A 16509-nucleotide genomic window follows, 5' to 3' on the forward strand; every position below is an offset into this window, starting at 1 on the left:
AGCGGTCTTAGAATTAATTGCTGGTGAGAAAATCACAAAGCCAGGCTTTCAGATCTAATTATGGTGATCAGTTGCACAGTTCATATTTCATTACTTCCTGACCCAGGGACTGAACTGAAGTCTCCTGCTTTGCAGAATGATTCTTTCTCTCTGAGCCAGCAGGGAAGCACACTGCATTACTTAAACTGACTATGCTAGTTCCCCAGTTACTATAGAAAAAAGGACCCTGAGTGGCTGAGGGGTGGGGCAAGGGCAAGACTGACATCTTCGCCTCGTTATGCCCTAGCCCCACTCCAACATTGTGAGGGCCACCGACACCATGAAGATCTGGACTTCAGAGCACGCTATTGACCACTTATGGAAAACTGTTATAACAGGTGCAGTGCAGAAATATCCACACGCTATGAACCCAAGTGTGGTTGGAGTTGATATATTGGGCAGACACATAGATCCCCCTGGAAAGCTGCATACCACAGACTTCTCAGCACAGAGTGGGGACTATCTTCCACTGTGAAATCAATTATTGGTAGAGCAAGAACCAAAACATATGTGTAAGAATATTCTGTAGTGGATCTCGTAGAGAAAACCATGGAATTTAAATATGGATGTTTCCTTTACAAATTTGGTTTCAGTAGATGAGACATTTATATATAAACCACATCCTCAAGACCCAGAGAGCACTATTTTGACTCAAGAAGCCATAATTACGGTGAAAGGAGTCAGTCTAGGCAGTTGCCTCGAAGGGCTGATGGCAAGTACCATATTGTCAAATGCTAATAAAGACTGAGAAGCCATGGAGTAGGTAATACATAAATTAAATGCTGAAATGGAGGAGTTGACGGCTTTGGCAAGAAGGAGCAAATGGACTTCAGTGGTAATAGCAGTATTTGTGAAGAAGTGGTAATGAAAGTTGATATACAACACGCAGTTCCCCAGGTCTCTACAATCAGCATTATATTTATTTGTTATTTAAAGCATACAACTCTATTTTAGGTAGGATTCTTTTTTTTAATAAGCTGAAGAAAACATCTGTGACTTGATCAAAACAAAGAGGTGCAAAGTTTCTAAGTAAAAGGGACTGGCTGAAATTAGTGTTGTCTGAAATTAAGATGCTTGCTCCTCTGAAGAAAAGCTATGACAAACCTAGACAGCATATTAAAAAGCAGAGACATTATTTTGCCACAAAAGTCCATAAAGTTAAAGCTATGGTTTTTCCAGTAGTAACGTACAGATGTGAGAGTTAGACTACAAAGAAAACTGAGCACTGAAGAAGTGATGCTTTGGAACTGTGGTGTTGGAGAAGGCTCTTGAGAATTCTTTGGACTGCAAGATCAAACTAGTCAATCCTAAAAGAAATCAGTCCTGAATATTCATTGGAAGGACTGATGCTGAAGCTCCAATACTTTGGCCACCTGATGCGAAGAACTGACTCATTGAAAAAGACCCTGATGCTGGGGAAGTTTGAAGGCTGGAGAAGGAGATGACAGAGGATGAGATAGTTGGATGGCATCACCAACTCGATGGACATGAGTTTGAGTAAGCTCTGGGAGTTGGTGAAGGACAGAGGAGCCTGGCCCGCTGCAGTCCATAGGGTTGCAAAGAGTTGGACATGACTGAGCAACTGAACTGAACTGAACTGAACTGAAATGGCTGGTTTTGAGGATTTCAGTATTAATGCGAAAATTCATCAATTTTTGAAAAGTATACTTGGAAATTGATATTGGCTGATTAAACCTCCTTAAGGTAGAATCTTGAAGCTTTTCATGCATTGGAACTCTACTAGGCTTTGTACCAATGCCAGAACCGAGCAGATCCACCTCTACATATGCACCACTGCCCTGCTGCAGTAAACTTAGAGATCTTACATGCGAGAACTCACTTTTAAAGGAGAAATTGTATTTTAAAAAGACATTAACTGTATAAAATAAACAGCTCCCACAAAAGTACGTTTTATTGTGTTAAAGAGTACTGTACTGATTTGCCAAAGTTCTGTAACTTAGTGAAGGTATTATCTTCCTTGGATTTGCACTTTATGATTTAGTATACTGTATTGTGGACTGATTATGTTAAGTGAAAAGATGAAGTCATTATCGGAATTTTGCAGCACTCTAACTTAAACGGAAGAACAGCTATTCACATCTTTTAGCATTTCCATGTGTCAGAATCATGGTTCTGTAATTGGTAAAGCATATGTCAGGTTATTTTCATATAATTATTTTTGAAGTAACTATGACCACACCACATCTTTGTTATGTGAAGAGCTGTACATCATTTGAGATTACTCAAATGATGTCTTGATCTGAGGCCTAAGTCCCAAGGACTTAATGTTTTTAATAATACTGTGTCACTGCAGGGGGTGGGGGTAGTGGAGAAAACAAAGCGAATAATAAGGTGAAAAAAAGCATTGGCCTAAACTAACCACTATGTGAATTGCTTGGCAGCTTTTATTTATGGAAATCCTTGCTTTGGATGCCAGAGGGCAGCTGCTGAAAAACAATCCAGTATATGTTTTTTTTTTTGTTTTGTTTGTTTGTTTGTTTTGTATTTTGTATCTGGCATTTCCCTGGTGGCTCTGATGGTAAAGAATTCACTTGCAATTCGGGAGACCTGAGTTTGATCCCTGGGTTGGGAAGATCCCCTGGAGGAGGGCACGGCAACCCACTCCAGTATTCTTGCCTGGAGAATCCTGTGGACAGAGAGTCTGACTGGTTACAGTCCATGGGGTTACAAAGAGTCAGACATAACTGAGCGACGAAGCAAAGCATAGCAGGCAATTCGTTATCAACCCCTAAACAAGAATATCTATAGTTCTTGGAATTGTTGCATTGAGTATTTTTGTTAAAAGGTGATGAGCTCTTGCCTTTATTTCATAGTACCGAATGTGATAAACTTTGTTCAGGTTTCCTATAAAAGAAACCAGTTAATGTGTGTACATAAACCACAAAAGTAATATACCAAATTATTTAAAAAATAGTGTTTTTCTACTTAAAATATCATTTAGCTTGAGACTTAGGATATTTGTAAAGGCAACTTAAAATCAATACGGTTTTTTATTATTTTTTATAAATGAAAATGGTTTTTACAATTAAAATAACATTTCAACTAAATAGACCATTGATAAATATTGATATTTAATGATAAGTTGCCTTGTATAATGTCTGAAAATTATACTTGTTCTGAAAAGTGTCAATACCCTAATGATAAAAAGATTTCTAGACAAACAAACAAAAGAACCCTGAAACTTCTAATTGAGAGATATACACTGGCGAGAAAATATTTTGAAAAATCAATGTACAAAATTTATATAGACTATTCCATTTTAAATTCTTAAAATTAGGTTACAATTTTATTTTATAACCATTTTTTTTAACTTACTGCCTCTTTTCATCTTTTAATATTACATTTAGGATATTGGTAATGAGTATCCTTTAAAGTGATCAATGGCCTCTGTTCAGCAGCTGAAGATTTATCAAGGGAATAAGAAGAAATATTTACCAGTATAGTGAATATCTAGTTTTAGTTCAGTTTGTGAGCAGATGACACGCCCCTAGGTCCATGAGGGAACTATCTTGCTTCCTGAGTTTTTCCCCTTAATTATTCTTAAAAAAAAATTTTTTTTAATTGGAGTATAGTTGATTGACAATGTCATGTTAGTTTCAGGTATACAGCAAAGTAAATCTTGTACATATAAATATATCCACTCTTTGTTTTTCCTTTTGGATTCTTTTCCCATCTAGGCCATTACAGAATAGTAGAGTTCCCTGTGCTGTATAGCAGATTATTATTAGTTATCTATTTTATATATAGGAATGTGTATATGTCTGAGTTTGTTTTTCTGGGCTCCAAAATCACTGCAGATGGTGACTGCAGTCATGAAATTAAAAGACGCTTACTCCTTGGAAGGAAAGTTATGACCAACCTAGACAGCATATTAAAAAGCAGAGACATTACTTTGTCAACAAAGGTCCGTCTGGTCAAGGCTATGGTTTTTCCAGCGGTTATGTATGGGTGTGAGAGTTGGACTATAAAGAAAGCTGAACTCTGAAGAATTGATGCTTTTGAACTGTGGTGTTGGAGAAGACTCTTGAGAGTCCCTTGGACTGCAAGGAGATCCAACCAGTCCATCCTAAAGGAGATCACTCTTGGGTGTTCATTGGAAGGACTGATGCTGAAGCTGAAACTCCAATACTTTGGTCACCTGATGCAAAGAGCTGACTCACTGAAAAAGATCCTGATGCTGGGAAAGATTGAGGGCAGGAGGAGAAGGGGACGACAGAGGATGAGATGGTTGGATGGCATCACCGACTCAATGGACATGGGTTTGAGTGGACTCTGGGAGTTGGTGATGGACAGGGAGGTCTGGCATGCTGCAGTTGATGGGGTCGCAAAGAGTTGGACACGACTGAGTGACTGAACTGACTGACTGACTGATGTGTATATGTCAGTTTCAATCTCCCAATTTATACCTCTTCCACTTTACCTCCTGGTAACCATTTTTATGTGCTGTGTGCTTAGTCGCTCAGTGGTATCCAACTCTTTGTAACCCCCTGGACTGTAGCTCGCCAGTCTCCTCTGTCCATAGGATTCTCCAGGCAAGAATATTGGAGTGGGTTGCCATGCCCTTCTCCAGGGGATCTTCCTGACCCAGGGATCAAACTCAGGTCTCCCGCACTGCAGGCAGATTCTTTACCATCTGAGTCACCAGGGAAGCCCAACCATTATTATTGTAAGTACAAATCACATTATTTCGACTAACTTTCTAATCAAGGACAACTTAAGGTTTCTGTTGCAGGACCTTTAATTGCTGCTTTTCATCCTAATTTCATCCATTGTTGCATTTTAAAAGAAAGCTTCCCATATATAAAGCACACAGGAATTTCCCATCTAAGAGGACTATGAAATGGGAATGTGCTTACTCATTGCCCTAAAGTCTCCCTTCTGGCATTATAGCTCAAGTCCTATTTAGAAAACAGGCAAGAGACCTCTGAAGTCTCTTAGGACATATTCTATCTCTGTGTATAAACACTGTGCCTACTTGGGATTGGTTTTATGATCTCACTTTTTAAACCTCTACTTTTATCCCAACTAGTTCTGGTTTCAATTACATAATTGGCTCAGCTCTCTTAATAAGCTTCCAACGCGGCTCTCTCAGGAACTGCCTTGCTCTCTTTTTCTTCCTTGCCTTTCCCCTAATAAGCAGTCATTTTAAATGAGACTCTTACCTTGCCATGGGCTTCATGCTATCTTCTCTAATCTTACCAAGTACTCTTTCTCTTCCAAGTAGATTTTTTCCCCGTATCTGTATGGTCTTCTATCAGAATTTTTTTGTCTCCTCAAACAAAGGGAGAATTCGTTGTTTGCCCAAGTAATTCTTTTTTTTTTTTTTTTTAATTTCAGCTTTATTGAGATAGCTGATATTGAGATAGCTTTATTAAGATAGCTATTTATAATTTTTTTGAAGAAATTCCATATAGTTTTCCATTGTGGCTGGATCAATTTATATTCCCACAAATAGTGCACCAGGGTTCCGTGGGATTGCAAAGAGTCAGACATGACTGAAGCTGCTTAGCACGCATAGTCAATTGACAATGCTCTGATAGTTTCAGGTGAGCAGCCAAGGAACTCAGCCATACATACACAAATATCCATTCTTCCCCAAACCCCCTTGTTGAGAAGTTCCTTACTTGTTATTGGTCTGTTTTGATTTTATGTTTCTTCATGATTCAAATTTGGTAGACTGGGTGTATGTTTTTAAGAATTTTTCCATCTTCCACTAAGTTGTCCAATTTGTTGATGTATAATTGTTCATTTCAGTCTCTCACAATCTTTTATAGTTCTGTGGTACCAGTTGTAAAGTCTCTTCTTTCATTTATAATTTTATTTGAATTCTTGTTCTTTTTCTCTTGGTAAGTCTAGCTAAATGTTTGTCAGTTTTATTAACTTTTTCAAAAAATCAACTCCTGACTTTCTCAATCTTTTCTATTGTTTTCTAGCCTCTATTTCATTTATTTTGGCTCTGATCTGTATCTCCTCCCTTCTGTTGACTTTAGACTGAGTTTATTCTTGTTTTTCTAGCTTCTTGATGTATAAAATCAGCCTGTTTATTTGAGGTCTTCCTTTTTTTCTTAACACAGGCTATAAACTTTCCTCATAGAACTTCTTTTTGCTCCAGCCCATACATTTTAGTTTGTTATGTTTCCTTTCCATTTTTATTTGTTTCCCATATTTTTTTATTTCCCACTCAATTTTATCTTTGACTTGTTTAATTTCTGCATATCTGAACATTTTCCAGATTTTCTTCTTTTACTGATTGTGGTTGGAAGAGATGCTTGGTATGATTTCAGCCTTTTAAAATTTGCCAAGACTTGTTTTGTGACCTAACTTGTGATCCATTTTGGAGAATGTTCTATGTATAGTGGAGAAGAATGTGTATTCTGCTGCTGTTGGATGGAATGTTTTATGTATCTCTATTAGGTCTGTTTGGTTAATTTGGCTTAAGTGTATTCCGGTCCAATGTTTCCTTGTTGATTTTCTGTCTGGATGATCTATCCATTACTGAAAGTGGAGTACTGAAGTTCCCTACTATTATTGCATTGCTGTCTATTACTTCTTTTAGATCTGTTAGTATTTACTTAATATATTTAAGTGTTTTGATGCTGGGTGCATATATATTTATAATTGTTATAACCTCTTGATGAATTGATCTCTTTATCATTATATAATGACCTTCTTTACCTTTTGTTACAGTTTTGGACTTAAAGTCTATTTTCTCTGATTAGGTATAGCTATATCTGCTTTCCTTTGTTTTCTATATGTGTGGAATATCTCTTTTCATACCTTCATTTTGACACAATGTGTGCCCTTTTTTTTTTCTTGTCTGCACTGCATGATTTGTGGGATCTCAGTTCCTCCATTAAGGACTGAACCTATGTCTTGGGAGTGAAAGCATGGAGATCTCAGTTCCTCCATTAAGGACTGAACCTATGTCCTGGGAGTGAAAGCATGGAGTCCTAACCACTGGACCACCAGAGAATTCCCCCAATGCCTGTCCTTGAAGCTGGAGTGAATATCTTATAGGCACCATATAGTTGGGTTCTGATTTTTTTTGTTTCATTCTGTCACTGTATGTCTTCTGGTTGGAGACTTTAATCCATTTACATTTAAAATAATTATTGATAGGTGTGGACTTTCTATGGCCATTTTTGTCAATTTCTGACCCTTTTGTAGTTCTTTTGTTCCCTTTTTCCTATCTTCCTTTGTGAATTTATGATTTTGTATGGTGATATATTTGTTCCTTTCTCTTTATCTTGTGTGCACATAGTATAGGTTTTTGTTTTGTGGTTAACATGAGACTTACTTGAAACATCTTAGAGACATAAACCTATTTTGAACTGGTCACAACTTAACTATGATCACACACAAAACTCTACACTTTCACTAACAACCCCTCAACTATGTTATGTTTTTAATGTCATGATTTATATATTCTTATATTGTGCATCTGCTATCAAATTAGGGCTTCCCTGGTGGCTCAGATGGTAAAGAATCTGCCTGCAGTGCAGGAGACTAGGGTTTGATCCCTGGGTTGGGAAGAAGAAAATGGCAAACCACTCTAGTATTCATGCCTGGAAAATTCCATGGCCAGAGGAAACTGGCGGGCTACAGTCCATGGGGTCACAAAGAGTTGGACACAATTGAGCACCCTCACTTTAATGATGCTAAAGCCTAAGTCCCTTCTACCATGTTTCCTTTATTATGTGACTTTCATGTTTTTGCCCAAGATGGCTTCTCTAGCTCTTGCTGACATGTTCATGTCCCAGCCATCAGGAAGAAGAAAAAGGGGAAGTGAAGAAATGTGACCCATTTCATTTTGAGTATAATCAGGGAGCTGTGAATGTGACTTTAACTCATAATCTATTGGCCAGAACTTGGTCACACTGTCACACCTAACTTTAAAGGAGCTTGGAAAGTATCGCTTTACTGTGGATGGCTATGTGCCCAGTTAACACACTGGGTCTCCATCAAATAAGAAAGAAGAGTGAATGAGTATTGGAAAGAGCTATCAGTTTTTGTCACATTACTTGACTCTAAATCATATTTCTTTAAAAATTTGAAGTCTGTAAACCTACAGTAATGAGTTATATTGGCTCCTCAGTTTTCTTCACTGGGTCTGAAATATTTTATGCTCCAAAATACTCAGACTAGAGATTTAGCTAGCCCTTTGGAACTCTCTGAATGTTGAAAATAATCCCTCAAAAAGAGAGCTTTTGTTACTCTCTACCAAGAATCACATAATTCAATATTTTGTTGAAATGGTAGATGGAATCCACTGATCCCAAAGGAAACCTTATTTCTTGATGTATGAGGAAGCATAATAACAAGGAGGCCAGAAGTTAGCTGGGGAAATTACAACCAAGTTGGCCTCAGCCAAAGTTTAAAATGGTCCTGTAAGACTTAAAACAATTTTTTTTTTCAAATAACTTACTTTCTGGCAAGGATCTTGGTATCAGTCAGGGTTCTCCAGAGAAACAGAACCAATATTTTATATATGCATACATATATAATGTGTTATATACGTATACACATACATATAAAATAAGGAACTGGCTCACATAATTATGGAGATGGAGAAGCCCCACAGTCTGCCATCTGTGAGCTGGAGAACTAGAAAAGCCATGGTATAATTCCATCCAAGTCTGAATACCCAAGAACCAGGAGCACGGATGTCCCAGCTTAGGCAGAGGCAACAAATTCACCCTTTCTCTGCTTTTTGTTCTACTGGGGGCACTGAATGAATTAGATGATGCCTACACATATTGGTGAGGGTGATCTTTACTTACTCTACTGATTCAAATGTTAATCTTTTCCAGAAACATCCTCCCAGACACAGCCAGAAAGAATGTTTTTTTCAGCTATTTTGTATCCCTTAGACCAGTCAAGTTGCCACATAAAATTAATCATCACAATCTGCAAGTATTACTATTAGAAAGAAGCTTAAACATAAGAAAAAGCTCAGGACTGACTCTAGAGTTAGAAATATTCTCTTTAACTCTCTCCCTTTCTGTATACAGAATGGTTATTTGGAGAAGTGGTTGATTTCAGGACAGAAGCAGGAAAGGCACAGCTTGAAATATCTTGTGGTACCAGAAAGTAAAGAGGTGCTCAAAAAGTGATGTGACTTTTCAAGTCATGTCAAAAGTACACAGAAATATTGTAAATCAACTATACTTCAATTAAAGAAATTTTAAAAAATAAAATAAATTTTAAAATGGAAAAAGAAAAGGATGCAGGAACTAACTAGAAGGAGTTAGTCCTTTCAACTGGTTGAACAGTTGAGCAAAAAAATTTAAAGTAATTAATTATAACCCATAAGATGAAATGGGCTTCCCTAGTGGCTCAGATAGTAAAGAGTCTGCTTGCGGTGCAGGAGACTTGGGTTCTATCCCTGGGTTGGGAAGATCCCCTAGAGAAGGAAATGGCAACTCACTCCAGTATTCTTGCCTGGAGAATCCCATGGATGGAGGAGCTTGGCTGGCTACAGTCCATGGGGTTGCAATGAGTTCATAGTAATATACATAGCCAAATAAATAAACATAAATTCTTCCTTATATTGTTGTTATTGCTTAGTCATGAAGTCATGTCCGACTCCTTTGTGACCCCATGGACTGTAGCCTGCCAGGCTCCTCTGTCCATGGGATTTCCCAAGTAAGAGCAGTGGAGTAGATGTCATTTCCTTCTCCAGGGAATCTTCCCTACTCATGGATCGAATCCATGTCTCCTCTATTGCAGGCAGTTTACTACTGAGCCACCTGGGAAGCCCTCTTCCTTATAGTACAATTCTAATTAGTGAATGTAGAAGCAACGAAAAGAAATAAGAAATCACCATTTGACAAACAGCTCAGTAACAGCCATTTTGGAGAAGGATCGTTAATGAATGCTAAAATCAGTGAGTGAAACTTTGATGAGAAACAGGATATTTGCAGAGGCTCAAAAGTATTTCTCCATGAAATACTGATTAGTGACAGTGAGGAATTAATGCAGTGGAGGAACTTGGTAGAGCTGACCTTAGCAAAGAGATCAAAGTGAACATCGTCAGGAATGAGCTGTATTGCTTCAAGTTCCTCCTGATAAGGGGCACTGAGAATGTCATGATATAAATTCTGTGCTATTCTTGCCAAAAACTGCATAACCTGAATTTTGTCATGAAGAAACACACCAGATAAACTAAAATTAAGAGACATGCTACAAATAATTAGCTAATACAAAAATGTCAAGGTTAAGAAAGATAAGAAAAGACTACAGAACTGTCCAGTTTGGAGGAGAAAAGGTGATATGACAGCTAAATGCAATGTGAGTTACTGGATTGGACTCAGAAAAAAGTATTAGTGGGACAACTGGTGAAATTTGACTAAGTACCATGAGTAAAAATATCAATGTTAATTTTCTGGTTTTGATCATTATACTATAGTCATGTAAGATATTAACATTTAGGGAAGCTGGGTGAAGGGATATATGAAGCCTTTTTGCAACTTTTCCCGTAAGTCTAAAATTATTTCACAGTAAACTTTTTAAAAGGAAGAAAATGGTGATAAGACTTAAGAGGTGATCAGCGGCACTGCCTAGGTTTTTCCTTCCCTCAAAGGTGATTGAGTTGAACTTGGAAAGCATTCTGATGTGTGTACTTTTCAAGCAAAATTTATATGTCACAACACCCCGTGGATCTTGTTTCTTCTTGATTCTATATTACAGTTTGATTTAGCAACCAAAACTCTATGTGTATTCCATATATGTCAATTCTGAGATGAAGTTTTGTATCCAATAAGCTTTCCTGACAAGGCCTGGGGTTTTATTTAACTTTTGGCTACAACACTGTACTGAATCTATGCTCTTGGTGTGCATGCTCAGTCGTTCAGCTGTGTCCAACTCTTTATGACCCCATGAACTATAGCCCTCTAGGCTCCTCTGTCCACAGGATTTCCAAGGCAAGATTACTGGAGTGGATTACCATTTCCTACTCCAGAGAATCTTCCCAAGCCAGGGACCGAACCTGTGTCTCCTCCATCTTCTGCACTGGCAGACAGATTCCGTACCACTGAGTCATCTGGGAAGTTGGACTGTATGGCCTTACTGCTGCTGCTGCCAAGGCGCTTCAGTCTTGTCCAACTCTGTGCGACCCCATAGACAGCAGCCCACCAGGCTCCCCCGTCCCTGGGATTCTCCAGGCAAGAACACTGGAGTGGGTTGCCATTTGAGGTCTGCAAATATGACTTTAAGATCAAACCTCCAGATCACTACGTAAGAGAGCTTTAAAATTTTGTTAGAGAGTGATTAGATTATTTGTACCTCTCCTCTTCCTCCCTGATGGATTATCTCAATTTGCATGATTTTTTTTTCTTTTTTCCCCTCTCTACTTTTCTGATCATTACCACAAGATTTGACTTCAGCATAGTTTGTGAATGAGAGTTCTGCAAAGTCCCCCTCAGTGACTTTTGTCATCTCTTTTTTCCCATTCATATTTAGTACAGTGGGCACTATATGGTATGCACTTTAAATATATTATCTCTAATCTTTTGAGGTTTTAGTCTATCCCTTTTTGGGATGAGTAAAGTGAGGTTCAAAGATTATACAACACCTAGAAAACTATCACTGTAAACTTTGACTGCAGAATTTAGAGTTTGTGATTACTCTAGAATGCCATGACCCCCAAATCTTCAAGTAATCCTGGGGAATCTCTAACAGATTCTACCTGGCTTTTACTCTCTGATGCACTTAGTAGCATAAATATTCCTGGCAAAATCACATAGGTGTTCTGTTCCTTCTAGGATCAGATTTCTTTGAAAAACAAAAAGTCAAAACAAAACCCAAACAATTAAACTCAGCAGCATAAAAAAAAGATAACTGATTAACCCTCTATTAGTTCTCTGACCTGATTCTTAGGTCTTTGGGAATTATTTTGGCTTTGAGTACATATTTATCTTCATATTCACTGGGAGGACCTAGAGGAGTCGGGTGGAGAGGGAGGTGGGAGGGGGGATTGGGATGGGGAATACGTGTAACTCTATGGCTGATTCATGACAATGTATGACAAAACCCACTGAAATGTTGTGAAGTAATTAGCCTCCAACTAAAAAAAAAAAAAAAAGAGCTCTATAGAGATGTGTAAAAAAAAGTTCTGTGTAACAAAATTATATACTCGTTGGCATTCAATAAATAGTACTTTGTCAATGTTTACATCATGCCTGGAAATGTCAAAATTTTAACCTATTAGAGACCAAACTTCAAGGCAATTATTTTAAATTACAAATGAACAATTTTTGCCTGTTGTATACTTAAACAGAAGTTTTGGCATCTATTAAATCACCCTGAAAATGTGAGTAAAGAATCAGGGACTTAAGTAAACAGCATTTGTGGGGGAAAACATTTTCTGTCAAGAAACTGGCTCTCCATTCATGTTATTTTAGTTACTATGCTATGGGACACAGATATTTATGAAGTTATATTTTAGTAAATTATTAATTTATGAATTTATACTATATATTATTAAATTAATGACAGATATTTATGATTTTATATTTTATTAAATATAATTTATATTTTATAAATTATTAAATTTATATTTTATTACTTTCATTAAAATAATTATGGTAATTAATTAGTTATTAGTAATTAATTAGTTATTGGTAATAACTAGTTTCTTTCAGTTTTTATTTAGTATCTTTATGCTTTATTCAATCTCTGTGAATTCCACAAGGGAAATTTTTTTTTTATTGCATTTAAGGTAAAGAGGGATTTTAAAAATAATTTGAGGGAGAAAAACTAATTCTTTTCTAAGAGTTCAGTTGTTAGCAACATAATCACTGTTTCACATTTTAACATTTTAAGTAGAGAATATGCTTACACATTTTGCTTTTAAAATATCTGTTTTTTCTGTTCTTATGTTCTAATTCATGGTAAGAAACTGGAATTAGATACTTCCTCTCAGAGAAGAACTCTACAAGAAAGGGAAATTATGCCCATAAATTTGGTGAGATGTATCCAGTCAGGAGGTCTTTGGGAACTCATGCATGTGGTTTCTCCCCTACTTTCCAGAACATGCTTAGAGCCATTTAAGAAATAAATAGTATTGGTATATAGTAGTAAATTGATGTTATCTCAAAACTATAGTATGACTTTAAAAATTCAGATATTTTTATCTAAGTAAATTTGCTTTATTGACTGGTAATCTGTTACCAAAAGGAAGATTTTGTTAACTATTCTTACCATTATATTCATTATTCACCATTATTTCTCACTGTGTTCATTGATTCTTTTTGCCCTTGCTTGGTTTCCAACATTTCTTAAAACCAAAAGTGTTTTAATAAAATTTGACTGGATTATTAGAGGCTTGAGTTACGATGGTTAGGAACTAAAAGTATCTTAGGTCATTGAGGAAAAAAAATACTGTGGAACACTTTTTCTGTGCTCTATTTATTATTCACAGCCATTACTTAAACTTGGAAATATAAAGAGAGCATCTAAGGCAAACGAAATAAAAAAAAAAAAAACTGAGTCCAAAAGAAAGAAATTTACATTGACCTTAAAATGTGCTAATTTCCTTTTAGAATTTCACCAGTTTTTATATTACTTACATGGTTTTGGCCATCTTTAGAGAACTAGATAAAACTACTGAGAAAAAAAGACCAATTTCTTCTCTCATATTTTTATTGCTAGAGGTTAATAATTAAGGCAATGTTTTTATTGTTAAAGATTATTCAGGTGACTTTCATCACTTTCATCAAAGATATTTCATCAGTTGATGAAAGTGAAAGAGTAGAGTGAAAAAGTTGGCTTAAAACTCAACATTCAAAAAACTAAGATCATGGCATCTGGTCCCATCACTTCATGGCAAATAGATGGGGAAACAATGGAAACAGTGAGAGACTTTATTTTCTTGGGCTCCGAAATCATTGCAGGTGGTGACTGTAGCCATGAAATTAAAAGACACTTGCTCTTTGGAAGAAAAGCTATGACTAACCTAGACAGCATATTAAAAAGCAGAGACATTACTTTGCCAATAAAGATCCGTCTAGTCAAGGCTATGTTTTTCCAGTTGTCATGTATAGATGTTGGAGAGTTGGACTATAAAGAAAGCTGAGTGCAGAAGAACTGATGCTTTTGAATGGTGTTGGAGAAGACTTTTGAGAGTCCCTTGGACTGCAAGGAGATCAAACCAGTCCATCGTAAAAGAAATCAGCCCTGAATATTCAATGGAAAGATTGATGCTGAAGCTGAAACTCCAACACTTTGGCCATCTGATATGAAGAACTGACTTGTTGGAAAAACCCTGATGCTGGGAAAGACTGAAGGCAGGAGAAGGGGACGATAGAGGATGAGATGGTTGGATGGCATCACTGACTCAATGGACATGAGTTTGAGCAAGCTCTGAGAGTTGGTGATGGACAGGGAAGCCTGGCATGCTGCAGTCCATGGGATCACAAAGAGTTGGACACGACTGAGTGACTGAACTGAACTAAACTGATTCAGGTGACTTAGCCCTTAGAGCTCCTTTTGAAAACTAAAAAGGAGAATATTATGATGTTATATATACTTGGGATTTTACTTTAATACATGGAGTGTTAATAATTGTGGATCAATAATTTTTTATGATCCATTAGATAGAAATGATGGTGCTTTGCTGGTTTCATTACAATCAGTTCTCCTATGATAACTTTTGTGATTTATGGAAACTTTATGAGTCCTGCGCTACAACAAAGGGCTTATTTTGCTTTCCGCCTATAACAAAATTTTGGATTTGGAAAGGATTTCAAGATTGTCCCACCTATCTCCTTAGTGTACCGTCTCTTTTGTGGAGTCCTAGGCAGATTGCCATTGATGGTTTGAGTGAATACCTCTGAAAAGGACTCTTTTTCTTCCTTAGAAGCTCCTTGCTATTCTTAGAGAGCTCTAGGTGTAGCTGTAGCTGACCTTTACATCTCCCCTTTTTTCCCCTCTTCTACACAGGGTAAAGATTTCACATAACAGTTTCCAAATTTTGAAATTAAAACACTGATGTGTGAAATTTGCCTTTAATAGTTATTAATATATATTTTAAAAATATATCTCACAAAATTGCATCAATGGACCAAACACAGCCACACAATGTTCCAGCTTCATGTCACTAAAATACAATGACTCTTATGGTCTGAGACAAATGAATCAGCACTATGAAGATTTCGCACAGGCAGTTGGATTAGGACAAGGTGAATCAGGAGTAAAGAATTAAATATTTGAACACTGAATTTAATCAGACCTGCAGTCAATATACCCTAATTTTTGGTACAAGGCCAGTTATGAAACTTTTCAATAATGACATGAAACCATTGAAGCATTAATATAATTTCAAGCAAAGCAGATTGATTTCATCAGTCTACCAACAGAATTTTTCAATAACAAGTTTAAACCCCCTTGTGCTGTTGGTGGGAATGTAAGTTGGTGTAGTCAGTATGAAAAATGGTATGGAGGTTCCCTAAAAATTTTAAAATAGAACTACCATATAATCCAGCAATCTCACTCTTGGGCATATATTCAGAAAAGACAAAAGCTCTAATTTGAAAAGATGCATGTACTCCAGTGCTCATAGGGCTTCCCTCATAGCTCAGTCAGTAAAGAATCTGCCTGCAATGCAGGAGTCCGCCTGGGTTTATCTTGTGTTAAATTATAATAGAAAAGAATATGTGCATATATATCTATATATGTCTGAATCACTGTGCTGGGTTCGATTCCTGGGTCCAGAAAATCCCCTGGAGAGGAAAATGACAACCCACTCCAGTATTCTTGCCTGGAAAATCCCAAGGACAGAGGAGCCTGGTGGACTACATACAGTCCATGGGTTCGCAAGGGTCAGACATGATTTAATGACTAAACACCACCAATGTTAATAGCAGCACTATTTACAATAACCAGGACATGGAAGCAACTTAAATATCCACTGACAAATTATTACATATAGAATGGATAAACAACAGGCCTTACTGGGACTGTGTTTATTTTGTGATAAATTATAATGGAAAAGAATATGTGCATATGTATCTATATATATCTGAATCACTGTGCTGTAGAGTAGAAATTAACACAACATGGTAAATCAACTATACTTCAATAAAATAAATTTTTAAAAGTTTTTCAGGGCTTCCCTGGTAGTCCAGTGGTTAGAGGGGACACAGGTTCCATCCCTGGTCCAGGAAGATCCCACATGCCTTGGAGCAACTAAGCCCATAAGCTACAACTACTGAGACTGCGCTTGAGCCCATGAGCTGCAACTACTGAAGCCTGAGCACCTAGAGCCCGAGCTCCACAACAAGAAAAGCCACTGCAATGAGAAGCCGCTGAACCTCAACAAAGAGTAGACCCTGCTTGCTGCAACTAGAGAAACAGCATAGCCCCAGAAGAAAATAAATAAACAAATATATAAAATTTTTTTTTCCGTGAGATGAGTAGGAAGTATGTGGCAATCCTTCCTGTCACTTTCTC

General features: G+C 37.0%; 1 pseudogene; it reads left to right on the forward strand.

Annotated features, from left to right (window-relative positions):
• Nucleotides 1-319: 319 nt before the first annotated feature.
• On the forward strand, nt 320-904 carry LOC136157149 (PRELI domain containing protein 3B pseudogene; annotated as a pseudogene).
• The last annotated feature ends 15605 nt before the right edge of the window (nt 905-16509 follow it).

The sequence above is a fragment of the Muntiacus reevesi genome, chromosome 1, assembly GCF_963930625.1.
Source record: "Muntiacus reevesi chromosome 1, mMunRee1.1, whole genome shotgun sequence".
Taxonomy (NCBI): domain Eukaryota; kingdom Metazoa; phylum Chordata; class Mammalia; order Artiodactyla; family Cervidae; genus Muntiacus; species Muntiacus reevesi.